The sequence below is a fragment of the Emys orbicularis genome, chromosome 10 (genome assembly GCF_028017835.1).
Source record: "Emys orbicularis isolate rEmyOrb1 chromosome 10, rEmyOrb1.hap1, whole genome shotgun sequence".
Classification (NCBI taxonomy): domain Eukaryota; kingdom Metazoa; phylum Chordata; order Testudines; family Emydidae; genus Emys; species Emys orbicularis.
This window is the reverse complement of record NC_088692.1, coordinates 48,231,411-48,245,226: the sequence shown is the minus strand read 5'-3', so window position 1 is coordinate 48,245,226 and position 13,816 is coordinate 48,231,411. Positions and strand designations below refer to the sequence as shown.

General features: G+C 46.7%; 1 pseudogene; it reads left to right on the top strand.

Annotated features, from left to right (window-relative positions):
* The window catches only part of LOC135885064 (paired amphipathic helix protein Sin3a-like), a 41,963-nt pseudogene that overhangs the window by 23,532 nt on the left and 4,615 nt on the right, over positions 1-13,816 (top strand).

Genomic DNA, 13,816 nt, shown 5'->3' with positions numbered 1-13,816 from the left:
TCTTTAAACAAAGTTAATAGTCACAGGTTACCCTGCTCACTGAGGAACTTAGCTTTCAAAGCCTCCCGGATGCACAGCGCATCCCGCTGGGCTCTTCTAATCGCATGGCTGTCTGGCTGGGCGTAATCAGCAGCCAGGCTATTTGCCTCAACCTCCCACCCCGCCATAAAGGTCTCCCCCTTGCTCTCACACAGATTGTGGAGCACACAGCAAGCTGCAATAACAATGGGGATATTGGTTTCGCTGAGATCAGAGCGAGTCAGTAAGCTTCTCCCCTTGAGACGTCCAAAAGCACACTCCACCACCATTCTGTACTTGCTGAGACGGTAGTTGAAGAGTTCTTTTTCAGTGTCCAGGGCGCCTGTATAGGGCTTCATGAGCCAGGGCAGTAGCGGGTAGGCTGGGTCCCCGAGGATCACTCTAGGCATCTCCACATCCCCAACAGTTATTTTGTGGTCCAGGAAGTAAATACCTTCCTGCAGCCGTCTAAACAGACCAGAGTTCCTGAAAACACGAGCGTCATGAACCTTGCCCGGCCATCCGACGTTGATGTTTGTAAAACGTCCCCTATGGTCCACCAGTGCTTGCAGCACCATTGAAAAGTAGCCCTTTTGGTTAATGTACTGGCTGGCCTGGTGGTCCGGTCCCAGGATAGGGATGTGAGTTCCATCTATAGCCCCACCGCAGTTTGGGAATCCCATCGCGGCAAAGCCATCTATGATGACCTGCACGTTTCCAAGGGTCACTACCTTTGACAGCAGTAGCTCAACGATTGCGTTGGCTACTTGCATCACAGCAACCCCCACGGTAGATTTGCCCACGCCAAAGTGGTTCGCGACTGACCGGTAGCTGTCTGGCGTTGCAAGCTTCCAGAGGGCTATGGCCACTCGCTTCTGGACAGTCAGGGCTGCTCGCATCCGGGTGTCCTTGCGCTTCAGGGCAGGGGACCAGCAGCTCACAAAGTTCCAGGAAAGTTCCCTTTCGCATCCGAAAGTTTCGCAGCCGCTGTGATTCATCCCAGACCTGCAGCACTATGCGGTCCCACCAGTCCGTGCTTGTTTCCCGGGCCCAGAATCGCCGTTCCACAGCATCAACATGACCCATTGCCACCATGATGTTCACGGCGCGGGGTCCCGTGCTTTGCGAGAGGTCTGTGCCACTCTCAGACTTCATGTCCTCACCGCGATGCTGTAACCTCCTCGCCCGATTTCTCAGCATCTGCCTCTGGAAAAGGTGGACGATAAGGTGCGAGGTGTTGACAACGGCCATAACTGCAGCGATGGTCAGAGCGGGCTCCATGCTCGCAGTGCTGTGGCGTCCGCGCTGTCACTCACCAGAAAAGCGCGCGAAATGAAATGATTGTCTGCCGGCGCTTTCAGGGAGGGAGGGCAGGAGTGACGGTTGGATGACGACAGTTACCCAAAGCCACCCTCGACACATTTTTTTCCCCAGCAGGCATTGGGGGCTCGACCCAGAATTCCAATGGGCAGCGGGGACTGCGGGAACTGTGGGATAGCTGCCCACAGTGCACCGCTTCCAATGTCGATGCTTGCCCCGTTAGTGTGGACTCACAAAGTTGAATTACTGCCCTTAGTGTGGATACACACGTTCGACTTTGTAATATCGATTCCACATATTCCATTTAAGTAAAATCGAACTACTCTCGTACTGTAGACATACCCTAAGAGAGGGCATAGTCCACAGGCAGCAGAGAGGTCAGGGTTTGGGGAGTCACCAGCCCTGTTTTTTTTTGGCAATCCTGCCTTTGCTTACAATAGCCCTCTAGCTGAGTGCGGAAGGTGCTGAGTCAGTGCTTTTCGCTAGCAGGAAGTTGGTTGCAAAATAGCTTTGAAAGGCCCTCACTCTCTGTAAACAGCTGAGATCAGTGGGTTGGCTTATGCTAGGCACATGAGCCTAACCGACTTTAATTTGTGACCATTCCACTCTGAGCAATACTTTGGGTTCCGAAGGGCTGGCCTGGAGCCACCAGATATGCCCAGCCTAGTGGACAGAGAATGAGCACTAATCCCAGCAGGGATTCTCTGGTTTACAGGAACCTGAGGCGGATCCGTAAGTGTCAGCGTGGTCGGGAGCAGCAGGAGAAGGAAGGGAAGGAGGGAAACAGTAAGAAGTCCATGGAGAATGAGGAGAGCTTGGACAAGCTGGAGTGTAAATTCAAACTGAACTCCTATAAGATGGTGCACGTCAGGGGTCGGCAACCTCTGGCACGCGGCTCGCCATGGTAAGCACCCTGGCGGCCGGACCAGTTTGTTTACCTGCTGCGTCGGCAGGTTTGGCCGATCGCGGCTCCCACTGGCCGCGGTTCGCCACTCCAGGCCAATGGGGGCGGCGGGAAGCCGCGGCCAGCATGTGCCTCGGCCCATGCTGCTTCCCACAGCCCCCATTGGCCTGGGACGGCGAACCACGGCCAGTGGGAGCCGCGATCGGCCAAACCGGCCGACGCAGCAGGTAAACAAACTGGCCCGGCCGCCAGGGTGCTTACCCTGGCGAGCCGCGTGCCAGAGATTGCTGACCTCTGGTGTACATGATCAAATCAGAGGATTACATGTACAGGAGGACTGCTCTGCTGTGTGCTCAGCAGGTAGGAGTTGAGTGAAAGGAATGGGATGAGCAGCTGGTGTTTCCCTGAACCTCTTGCTCCCAAAGGGCATCTGGGGAGAGTCAGATAAAGTGTCCGGGGTGGCGGGGGAGGGGTTGTTCTCCTGTAACATTTAGTAGTCTTCATATTGCTTTGAGGACTGGACACGACATAGTTTAGTCCACTGGACGCTGTAAACTTTCTCTGAATGTTCCTGAGATGTAACCCTTCCTTTCCTCCCCCTCCATTTTCCAAACTCTCCTGTTAGAGTAGGCAGCTGTTAGCATCCTTTTACTCGTAGGTTTCTTGCCTAGGGGCACCTCACATTGGTTGCTAATCCCCCTTGTTAGGGTGAGCCTAAAAAGGGGGATAGCAAAGAACTGAAATGCTGAAAAACTGACCCATGTTCTGACATAGCCCTCCAAGCTCATCTCATCAAGGAGCTGTGCCTCGTCCCTGCAGTCACTGAGAGTGGGAGTCTAGGGTTGCTCCCGGGCAGCGGAGCACTGCAAACGAATATACCAGCTGCTTGAAAGTGCTGGGTCTGGGACTAGGATAGCCGTAGTGATGTCATAATTACAGAAAGGTCCAAGGTGGATAAAAATTGGAAGACCTTTTTTAAAAATTAAATAAAATTCCTTTTTAAATTTTTTTGTTACTTATAAGTTTTTCTTTTTTAAAAATGAGCCAGTTTAAAATGAAATCAGAATTTAATACAAAATATGTTGAGGCCTAAACTTAGAAGATTATAATAAGACATTTAAATAACAAATAAATATGCTGAATCCATGACCCTCTCTTAAAAAACAACAACAACAAAAAACCCGTTGAATTAAAGGCTTCATTTCTATATAAAGAAAGAGTCAGGGAAAGCATCTAACTTTTGAGGTCAAGTTTCAAAAATATGGTACAGTTGATTAGCGTAGGTAATTTAGGAGATTGTCTTCTTTTCAAGAGACATAAGCGAGACTAGAAATTTAAGCCCCAGTTACTTTCACTTAGGCATATTTGAAAATTTTCCCAGACCAACCTGAAATAATCAGTTTAATTCACTGACTACAGTTAATCCCTCTATTTAATAAATTATTTAATTGTCAATGTGAAGCATCTTTTGATAAGAGAAGTTTGTGTCTAAAACATTTAAGGTTGTCTTGTCTAATACAAATACATTTTATATACTGTTTTGGTTGTTTAAATTCCAGTTACCATTCTAATGCAGGTTGACACAAAACATGAGCAAAAAGTTAATTATCTAGTAAATAAGCAATATATCGTTCACCATTTTCTAACATACTAAAAGTGCTTGGTTAATAAGAATCTGAAAATATAGTTATGGTGTACACTTCTAGGTAGCAAACAGATGTACCAAATCTACTGTAAAGTGTCTATTTAGTTGTAAGTCAAGGTGTTTTAATTGGTATATCAACTAATGAGTGCATCTTTCTTTAGAAAACAGCTGAAATACAAATGCTGATTTAAATCAGTCCACCCTGGAAATGTCACAATGCATATTTTCCCAGGACTCAGAAGTTCAGGTTCTAACAGAATAGCACAGCTATGGGAATATGTGTAGTAGTTACTGGGACTGACTACTGTAATTAAGTCAGTGTTAAACTTAACTAACCCTTTATTAAATTACTCATAACTTTACTCAGATTCCTTTTTGGTTTGAAATTTCTTAGGCTCTGTTTCGGTCCAAAAATAACTTTATTTTAGTGGGGGTGCCGTGTGCATGCGCGCATGTGCTGTGAGAGGTTGGGAACAAATATATCCGTCTCAGCACTCCCCTCTTCTATTCCAGCTGGAATTCTTGCACGCACGTGAGACTGTTTCTGTATTGTTTTTTATAAACCCCTGCATTGAAGGCTGAACACAGTCTTGCATCACCTGACACTGCCATTAATCAGGGAAAAGATATGAGAAGCTTAGCATTATTGCAGCGTTAGGGTTCTAATCAAGCAGTCAAGTCAGGAACTTCTGGAAATTACTTCTGTTGAGTGTTTAATTCTGCTCTGGTGCACATGTATGTTTTGTGTGTCCCTGTTTTGATCATTAGCAGAGTGTTGAATCCATTTCATACAATATACAGGATATACACTGTGGCAGAGTTAACATTCTAGTTCAGAGTTCAACAAACATTTGATGATTTTTGAATTTGATGACTTCTGAGCACTTGATTTCACGGACTTAATTTTCATTAACACTAGGCTTTGGGGGATTTCCAGTTGGGGAATAAGGATGGCTGTGCCTGCTTGTTCATACACTGCCTCCAATTTACTGACGCTTTCCCTTGATCAGTCGGCAAGGGTCAGTGTTTGTATTGCCAGTTCCCCAGCAGAGCTAAACATCTCAAATCTGTTGGCCTAGGGAAGTGGATTTGTTTTTGCTTTTTAAGTGTTTCGTGATCTTTTGTCTCTCCCATTTCTGTAGTCCCATGAAAGAGTGAGCAAGCGGCTGCACCAGCGATTCCAAGCCTGGGTGGACAAATGGACCAAGGAGCATGTGACCCGTGAAATGGCAGCTGAGACAAACAAGTGGCTAATGGGAGAAGGGTTGGAGGGTTTGGTGCCCTGTACCACTACCTGTGATACAGAGACCCTGCACTTTGTGAGCATTAACAAGTGCCGTGTCAAATACGGCACAATATTCAAGACACGGTAAAGTCCCTGAGTGAGGGAAGATCACGTGGTGTGTGTATGTGTGTGCGTATCAAGGAAACGAGGAAGATGCCTTTCTCCCCTCACTGTGTATCTCCGTAACATGGCCAGTTGACTAGTGCGAAGCTGGTACAGCCTGTCACCAGCGGGATTCGGTTTAGGAAAACGGATCTCTACAACCCTAAGCGGGAACTGTTGCCAACAGGCCTCTGACTTCAGCGTGCACTGTGGAGGGAAGGACCCTTTTCAGAACTGAGTGATCCTAGAGAAATGCAGCTAGCTCATATGCACCAGCACTTTTGAGACTAACTCCTCAATGGCCTGAACTTCAAGGGAAGAGAACTGGATGTTGCATACATCCTGACCGGAGTGGTGCATTTAAAGTTACATGCTCAGATATGTCGTGAAACCCAGAGGTGCCTATCACAACTGGATTCTCCTCTGTTAGACTGCTGCAGGTTTGCCAGGATCTCACCCGGGGTCACCCAGCTCTGCAGTCCGGCTGTCGAGAACAGCATCTCCTGGATCTGACCCTCGACTCCTCCCTCCTTCACCCTGCTGGACTCCTGATTCAACCAGCTCAGATTGGTCTGTCCTTTCTAGTGCCAGCGGGATTGTTTTGTACCTGCTTCTTTACTAGTCTCTCCTAGTGCCATGCACCAGCTTTTCACACACATACGCACACACAGCAGAAACAACACAATTTTAACATGTTCCCCTTCCTTTTTTGTAAATAAATGTACATATTGTCAATTTTTTTCCTTTTTTTATTAAAGGAAGTATGCTTGATGTGCTAGCATAACTGTACCAGCTTCTTGTGTACCATAGTACCAGGTGGCTTGAGAGTTAGTACCAACAAACAGACCTATGGAGACATTTATTACACTTTTTACCAAAGGGAGTTATCGTTGTAGTGCTTTTGTGTGGAAACTGTTCTCTCCTTTCTTTTGTAAATAAAAATACATCTTGGTTCTTATTGAGGAAGACACTCGCTCACCCACGGCCCTGCTCCTGTTCTGAAAGGCACCATGCAGCATGCAGTTTGCAGTGCGGAGAGGGGACATTTGACCATTTTATTATTGGCTTCATAATCTGAAGTGTTGCTGAGCTACCTAGCTGGGGTTGATTGTGCTTATGTATTTTCCCTCTCAGTATTGGAGAAAACATCCTAAGTACCAAACCAGTATTTCATTAGAGCTGCTTTGTGTATGTATCTATGTCTAGGTCTGTGTCTGTGTGAGAGAGAGAACGGCAAGGCGGGTAGGCTGTGTGATGCATTTCACTAGTGAAATCCACAAATGGGATATATATATTTTTTAAGCATAGAAGTTTAGTGCTGGCAGATATTTAAGCATTGGAAGATTTTGGTTTTCAGACAAGTTGGCATGGACTTCGTAAGCCACGACAGACCCAACTGCAATGTCTCTCCTCCTCAAAGGAGGCATCCTTTCCTTGCACAAAACAATGCTGCCAGTTGTGCCCGAACAGCTTCCGTTGTCCCAGCTGGAGAGCTGTGAATGCAGCTTTGCTGCTTTTCAAAGTCCACTTCTGAAATCTGTCCCAGAGATTTCAAGACAACTGGTTGTCCCCTCAGAACTGAGTTCTCTTACCTTCCCCGGCAGAGAGATGGAGAAATTGGGGAGAGAGGGTCGGGGGAGGGCAATCGCTCCAGACTTTGTGCAGCCTGGGAGAGCAGAGTGGTGAAAATGCATGGCCTATAAGGGTCACTAGTCATTGGCAGCCAATGTACAGAGAGTAATTCCAGCCATTGTGATGAATGGGAGCCTCCTATGGAGAGAGGAAAAGAGAGTAAAGAGCCCACAGGGGAGTTTTCAGAGTTTGCCAGCAATAAGTTACCTGTCCCGTTTCTCCTCCTTTTGCTGTGTTCAGACAGGAAGGGGGTTTTATTGTGTCCTCTTCCATTTCAAAGGTTTTACACACGCTCCCCTGTGCCTCACCCCACCCTCAGGTGTTTCTTTTTAATGTATGTTAAAGCTGATCTGGAAGTGGAAGTCAGGATGATTTAGACTTTACCAGCTTAGAAGTAACAGCTGCTGCTGCTTTGTGGGTGTTTTGTCCAAGAGTCTGTGCCTGCATGTTATTTGAGCAGAATGGGGTTAACATGGCGGGATTCCTGCTGTTCAAAGTACCCGGGAAAAAACCCCAATAAAACACAAGGAGATCTCCTCCTGCAGCAGGGTTTTCACCTACAGCTTTCATCCCTCCCGATGTCTGACTTCTGAGCTCCAAGCTCTGATCCCAGCCTGTACAATAGGAAGATTTCTTTTTACTTTAAATTGCTTTTTGTATTCTGTAATGTGATCCTTGGCCACCTATCCATGTGATGATTTCTATACAAATGTTGTAAACTTGACTGTAGTGCAGTATTTCCATTAAAATATCAGGGCTAATCATTGTGTACAGATTTTTCTTCCTTCTTGATCATACACAATGAGATTTTGACACACACTCTCCTGAGGGAAGGGAGGAAGATGCATCTGATGGAATCACTCCTTTAATAAAAACAGAAGTAGAGGTGGTGGGAGAAGATAGTAGTAGACCTGAAAGTTTGATCTCTGTTTAGGACACTCACAAATGACCAATGTTTGACTTACCCTAGCAGATAAATGTAAGGGTATCGCCTCTGGATTCCAGATACTAATTTGTAAGCAATTCCCAGTTCCTGTTCAGAGGTTATAAACTCTTTTTATTTTGTAGCAGTTGCAACATTTTGTGGTGGTCGAGAGCTAATAATTAGCCACCTCTTCCGCTGGAGTTGGGAGGTCATCCCAGCTGCTATAGATCAGAACAAATAAGGAAGTTATCAGCCCTGTAAATTTCAGTTCCGCTAAAGCTGCTGGGGGAAGGGGTTGCCCCCCTCCCCCCAAATCCCTTGAGTCATTCTGGGAAATGGGGTAATACAATTTACCAGCCAGTAGAAATGTCAAAAAAAAATCTATCCCTCCGTCTTGTTAGCAGCAGGGCTGTTAAATAATAAATCAATCCTTTTTGGTTCCTTAACAAATTAACAGTTCTCTTTAGCCTGATTCTTTTTTGATTTAGAGCTGTCTTCAGCACTCCCTTTGCCTACATCCAGTGCTTCGAGATTGAGGTCTATCACATACACAGTCATGGTGTTTAGGGCCACTAAACACCTAGCCCCCTTGACGTGAACGTTGCATTTTTTTAGCCTAAATGGTAACATTGCACTTTATATGGCTCAGTATTTTGTGGAAGAGTTTAATAGTTTTTCCTCCCTGCTTTCTGTCTCTTCCCGTTGGGTGAGGAAGCCCCATGGGGTAATTGTGTTGTATAAATACTGTACACAGGTAAAACTACCAGAAAAGCTCAACCAGCTGTCATTGGGTATCCAAAGCCATAAGCTAAGGAGCACTGAATACAGACTGTAAGTCTATTAATAACGAATAGGGGGACCCGAGAGATGCAAATAATGGCAATGTCTGAAGGTGCTCTAAGTTACTGGATAGCCTGTCTGGTTTTCAACAGTGCTTTGAGCCTCCCTTTGAAGTCATCCCTTTTGGACTCTGAATTTAGGGATGCCAGCAAGGGTCATAGAGCACAATGATCCCTTCTGGCCTTAGAATCTCGTCTGACTGCCTGTATAACCCAGAACTTCCCCCAAAACATTCCTTTGGCACTGCAGCTTTAAAAAAAAAAAATCCCCCAAAGAAGCGTGTGGAAGTGCAGCCCACTGCCCCACATGCATGTCTGTAAAGCTGGGCCGTTGGAGTACTTTCAAGGGAGCCAGAAGATCTGGTGAGTGCTGTCTTGACTCAGTGATGCTGCCAAGCGTGTTTGTGTGGCCAGACCAGGAGCACTGCAGCGTGTGCAGCTTCCTTCGCCAGCGGTTGGTGACAGGTCAGCAAAGGTTTGTGACTTCAGGGTAGCCATTCTGTGTCTCCAGGCAGTTTCTTGCTTGTCTCTGTAAGGGCTGCCACATCTTACTGAAGGCTGAAAATCTGAGGAAGCATTTGCCTCTCTGGTGCTTAAAGCTGCAGCGCTGTCAAAGGTTCTAAAGAATCTGTTGTTCCTTCCCCTCCCAGGCAAAACCAGATTTCTGTATCTAGGTCAAGCAAAACAGCTGCTCGTAAACCACCGTGTTTGCCTTTGCACTCTGTGATGTCCCTGGCATGCTGGATTAGTGACATGGTACTTGAGGCAATTAATCCTGGCATTGTCTGGTAATCAGAGGAGTTTCACCAAGGGGTGCTTTAAAACTTCTCACTCTCAGCTTCCAGGAATTTGATGTTTCGGCCCGTAAGCGGTCCCGTCTTTGGCACACATGGAGACTTTTCCCAGTTGGGTGGTAGAGAATCTGTTGGAAGTACATGTTTCCAAGGCAGCTGTAGCACCTCTCTCCTAAGCTGCTTTCTGGAAGGTGTCCCAAATGAAACCTAGTCTCTTTGGATTCCCCTAGGAAGTGGCTGTGTAGTAGAAGCAGTCTATTGGTCTTCCAGGAGCATGTTTATAAAACATCACCTCCACAACTGCAACCCCACCCTCGTATCTTCACATCCAACCAGCAGAACTTGCATGGAGGGGGGAGTTGGCTTTGTATTGTCCAAGCATTATTAAAAGTCTGCCTTGTGTGCATTTACCCTATTTTGGACCCGGATGGTGCAGATACTGTATTCTCATTCTAGATCAGTGGTTCCCAAACTTTAACAACCTGTGAACCTGTCAAGGCTCCTTCCCCACTCTGAACTTTAGGGTACAGATGTGGGGGTCTGCATGAAAACTTCTAAGCTTAACTACCAGCTTAGATCTGGTCCGCTGCCACCACTCCCAATGGGCTAACTCCCTTCCCTGGGTAGCCTTGAGAGACTCTTCCACCAACTCCCTGGTGAACACAGATCCAACCCCTTGGACCTTAAAACAAGGAGAAATTAACCATCCCCCCTCCTTTCTCCCACCAACTCCTGGTGGATCCAGATCCAATCCCCTTGGATCTAAAAACAAGGAAAAACCAATCAGGTTATTAAAAAAGGCTTTTAATTAAAGAAAAAGGTCTAAATCATCTCTGTAAAATCAGGATGGAAAATAACTTTACAGGGTAATCAAACTTAAAGAGCCCAGAGGAACCCCCTCTAGCCTTAGGTTCAAAGTTACAGCAAACAGAGGTAAACACCTTAGCAAAAGGTACATTTACTAGTTGAGAAAACAAAGATAAAACTAACACGCCTTGCCTGGCTGTACTTACAAGTTTGAAATATGAGAGACTTGTTCAGAAAGATTTGGAGAGCATGGATTGATGTCTGGTCCCTCTTAGTCCCAAGAGCGAACTCCCCCCAAAAACAAAGAGCACAAACAAAAGCCTTCCCCCCACCAAGATTTGAAAGTATCTTGTCCCCTTATTGATCCTTTGGGTCAGGTGTCAGCCAGGTTACATGAGCTTCTTAACCCTTTACAGGTAAAAGGATTTTGGAGCCTCTGGCCAGGAGGGATTTTATAGTATTGTACACAGGAGGGCTGTTACCCTTCCCTTTATAGTTATGACAGAACCCCTTTCACTAAAATGTCAAGTCTCGCGAACCCCCTCCTCAAAATGAATATTTCCAGGGATTTTCTCCTTTACCTGAGTATAAATTATAAAAACAGTAATCTTGGAAATATAAAATTTGTTTTGATGACAAGCTTATTACACACTTCATTATTAATTATTATTTATCATTACAGTATTTTTATTACATTATGAAAACGGCAACACTCTTCCAAGATCTTACTTTCGTAGCTTGTATCACTTTGAATAAGCCTGTTATAAGACAAGGCTCCTACGTTTCATGCTGTTTCACCTCTGATACTCCTTGATGAAGGTATTTAAGAAGTCAACTTAGAGTTCCTCCTACACAAGCATTCAGGTCTTGAGCAGGCCAGACAAACAACGCACGTTACAACAAAGCTTAAACTTGTTCTTCCTAATAATTTTTAAAACAATATTAGCTGCCTATTTAATTTTAAAAACAGGAAAAAATATCCACCTCCCTTTGCATTTCTTATAAGGAGTTTTGAAGTTTAAATCTTAGTGTGATAGATATGCTTGCTTTGATCTGCTTAGCTCTTGGAAGTCCAGGGGCTCCGGGCTGCTGGCCCTGTGCTGCCCGGGGTCCCTAGGGACAGCTCTGTCCGCCATTAGGGAATTTTTTCCCCGCGGACAACCTGTAACATTTCGCGAACCCCAGTTTGGAAACCACTGTACTAGATTAATTCATCAACACTGCTGCTGTACGTCTGATGTGCAGCGTGTAGTCTGCTGAAGAGCAGATTCGATACGAGCTGTGGCTTCACTCTTCTCTTCCCTGAGCTCTCCTACTGAGAGGTGAACAAGAGAAGTTTGTTCTTGCTTTGAGTCCAATAGCTTGGTGCATTGTTCAAGGATCTCCTATATAAAGATGCTACTTATCATCTGTCTACATCTTTATAAGGCCCCCATCAGTGCAGTATTTGAGTGCCTGTTTCCGCCCAAGTTGCATAACCTCTCTGCCTGTTTACACAACAAGGACATCTATCACTGTCTTTAATGTTGAGAAGGTAAGAGTTTGATTTCAGGTTTTGGATGAGGACAAAATGGAGACTTGATTACATGCCAGGCGTCTGCTCGTGGAGGTGAGGCTGAACATGATGATGATGTTTTTTGGATTTGCAGCGTTCGCCTCTGCAGCAGGTTGCCCAGCTCTACTGTCCAAGAGAGGAAGCTCATCCTGGGCTCATGTAATTTTGATCCCGCCCCCTCTTGATAGGGCTGCCTGCCAGAGGTGAATTCTCACTGAGCGATACCCTCCGGGCAGCCTGCATGTAACTCAGAGGTTCTGGGGAAGATTTGTTGAGGGGCCAGAGAAGGCCAAGCCTGACTGCTGCTGCTTGGCAGGCCACTAGCCTTTTCTCCTGAGCCTTGGTTCCCGGAGGCTATACATGGCAGTCCTCTGTGCCCTTGGCCACTAATCTCTTGTTTTTCTGTTAGGCTCCATCCAGAGATAACGGATTGCAGAGGGCAAACTCAAGAGAGGTTCTGGACTCCTGGGACCTGAATCTTAATGTTTCTCCACCATAGGCAGGTCGGGGAAATACCCTTGTCTCCAGGGTTCCCTATTTAGTTCCCCAATAAGTCACTGGTGATCAGTGTGTGTCCCTAATAGCCCAATTCAGGAGCTGGAGCTTCCATCCTCTTCCCCTCGGTGGAGGAGGAGAAGATGGAAAAGTCCTAGACATACAAAAAGGGCGCCCTAGAGGTGAGTGAGTCTGACCACCCGTTCATTCTGTATGGTGCAAACTGAGCTCGAAAGCTTTGCTTGATTGGCAGGTGTATGAGTGAGGCCTGTGGAGCCAAATAAAAGGCTCCTGCCCTAGAGATCAGAGCTCGGGTAGATCTTGGTGTGAAAGAGACCCCTCCCTTCTGGAACTCTGCAAGGCAGTAACCTGGGTATCCTCCTGCTTTCTCACAGGTCTCTGCAAGTGCTCTCTTGCCTATATGGGGACATCTACTGGCAGCCTGCCCATTACTCCTGCAGTGGCTCCCTCTGCTGGACTGTTTCAGCATTGCATCCTGACCCAAGTTTGGTCTGAGCATCTTCAGTGAGTATGTGCCCATCTAGGCTACGTCAGCTGCTGTTTTACACCCCACCTTCCATAGGCTTCCCTCATCCACACAGCAGCGTGGTCCAGCCCATATGATCAGCCTGCCTGTGTGAGCAGAGCATCTAAGTAGCTAGACCTGCAGGAAGAACTATGCCTGAATTTCTCTCCGCCTGAATCTTTGTTTGCAAAGAAGGAAATGGATAACAAAACATGAGTTTGCAACATGCACTTATCTTTAAAAAGCAGCCAACTGCATTGGTTGTAAATAGGGAGGGTGTCAGGAAATGTGGGGAGAGGAGTTTACTGTGGGTGTGCAAGTCTCTGTCTGGGGAGTGAACATGAGATCTTGGGTAACATCCCTATGCAGTCATGAGCATGCAGCTACCCCCAGACTTAGGAGTACCCTCACTTATGAAAGGCAGTTATGCCCTTGTGTGTTGCTTTATACAGTTGACCTGTAATGACGGTGCAACAGAATATATACGCCTGATTCTGTACGATGTTTCCTTCCCCTTCGCTAGGCTCGAGTATGGAGCAGCAATTGCTGTGAGGATAGACCCTGCAGCGAGGCCCTGAGAACCCAACACCCATCCCGCAGCTGCTGGTCCCAATAATCTTGGGGACTGACTGTCCACCCAGCTCCTTCCCCTCCTCTGCCCGGATGGATTGGGGGTGGGGGGCACCTTGAAAGACAGAAATACAAGCGGTGGCTGGTGCCCTGCATGCTGTTAAATAACCAGGCCCGCCTGCCTCCCATAGGATACATGATGGACAATTGAAGCCAGAGAAGAGCAGGAGGCTTGGACCACCTGCCCTGCTGTAAGTCACGGCTGAGGGGTATTGCTGTGCTGGGAGGAGGGGTGGAGGGAAATCTGGGCAGGGTTTTAGGGGCAGGGGGCAGCAGCCACATCGCACGGTGGCTGGGAGCCAGAACCCAGTTAGAGTGACCTACAGAGCGTAGGAGCAG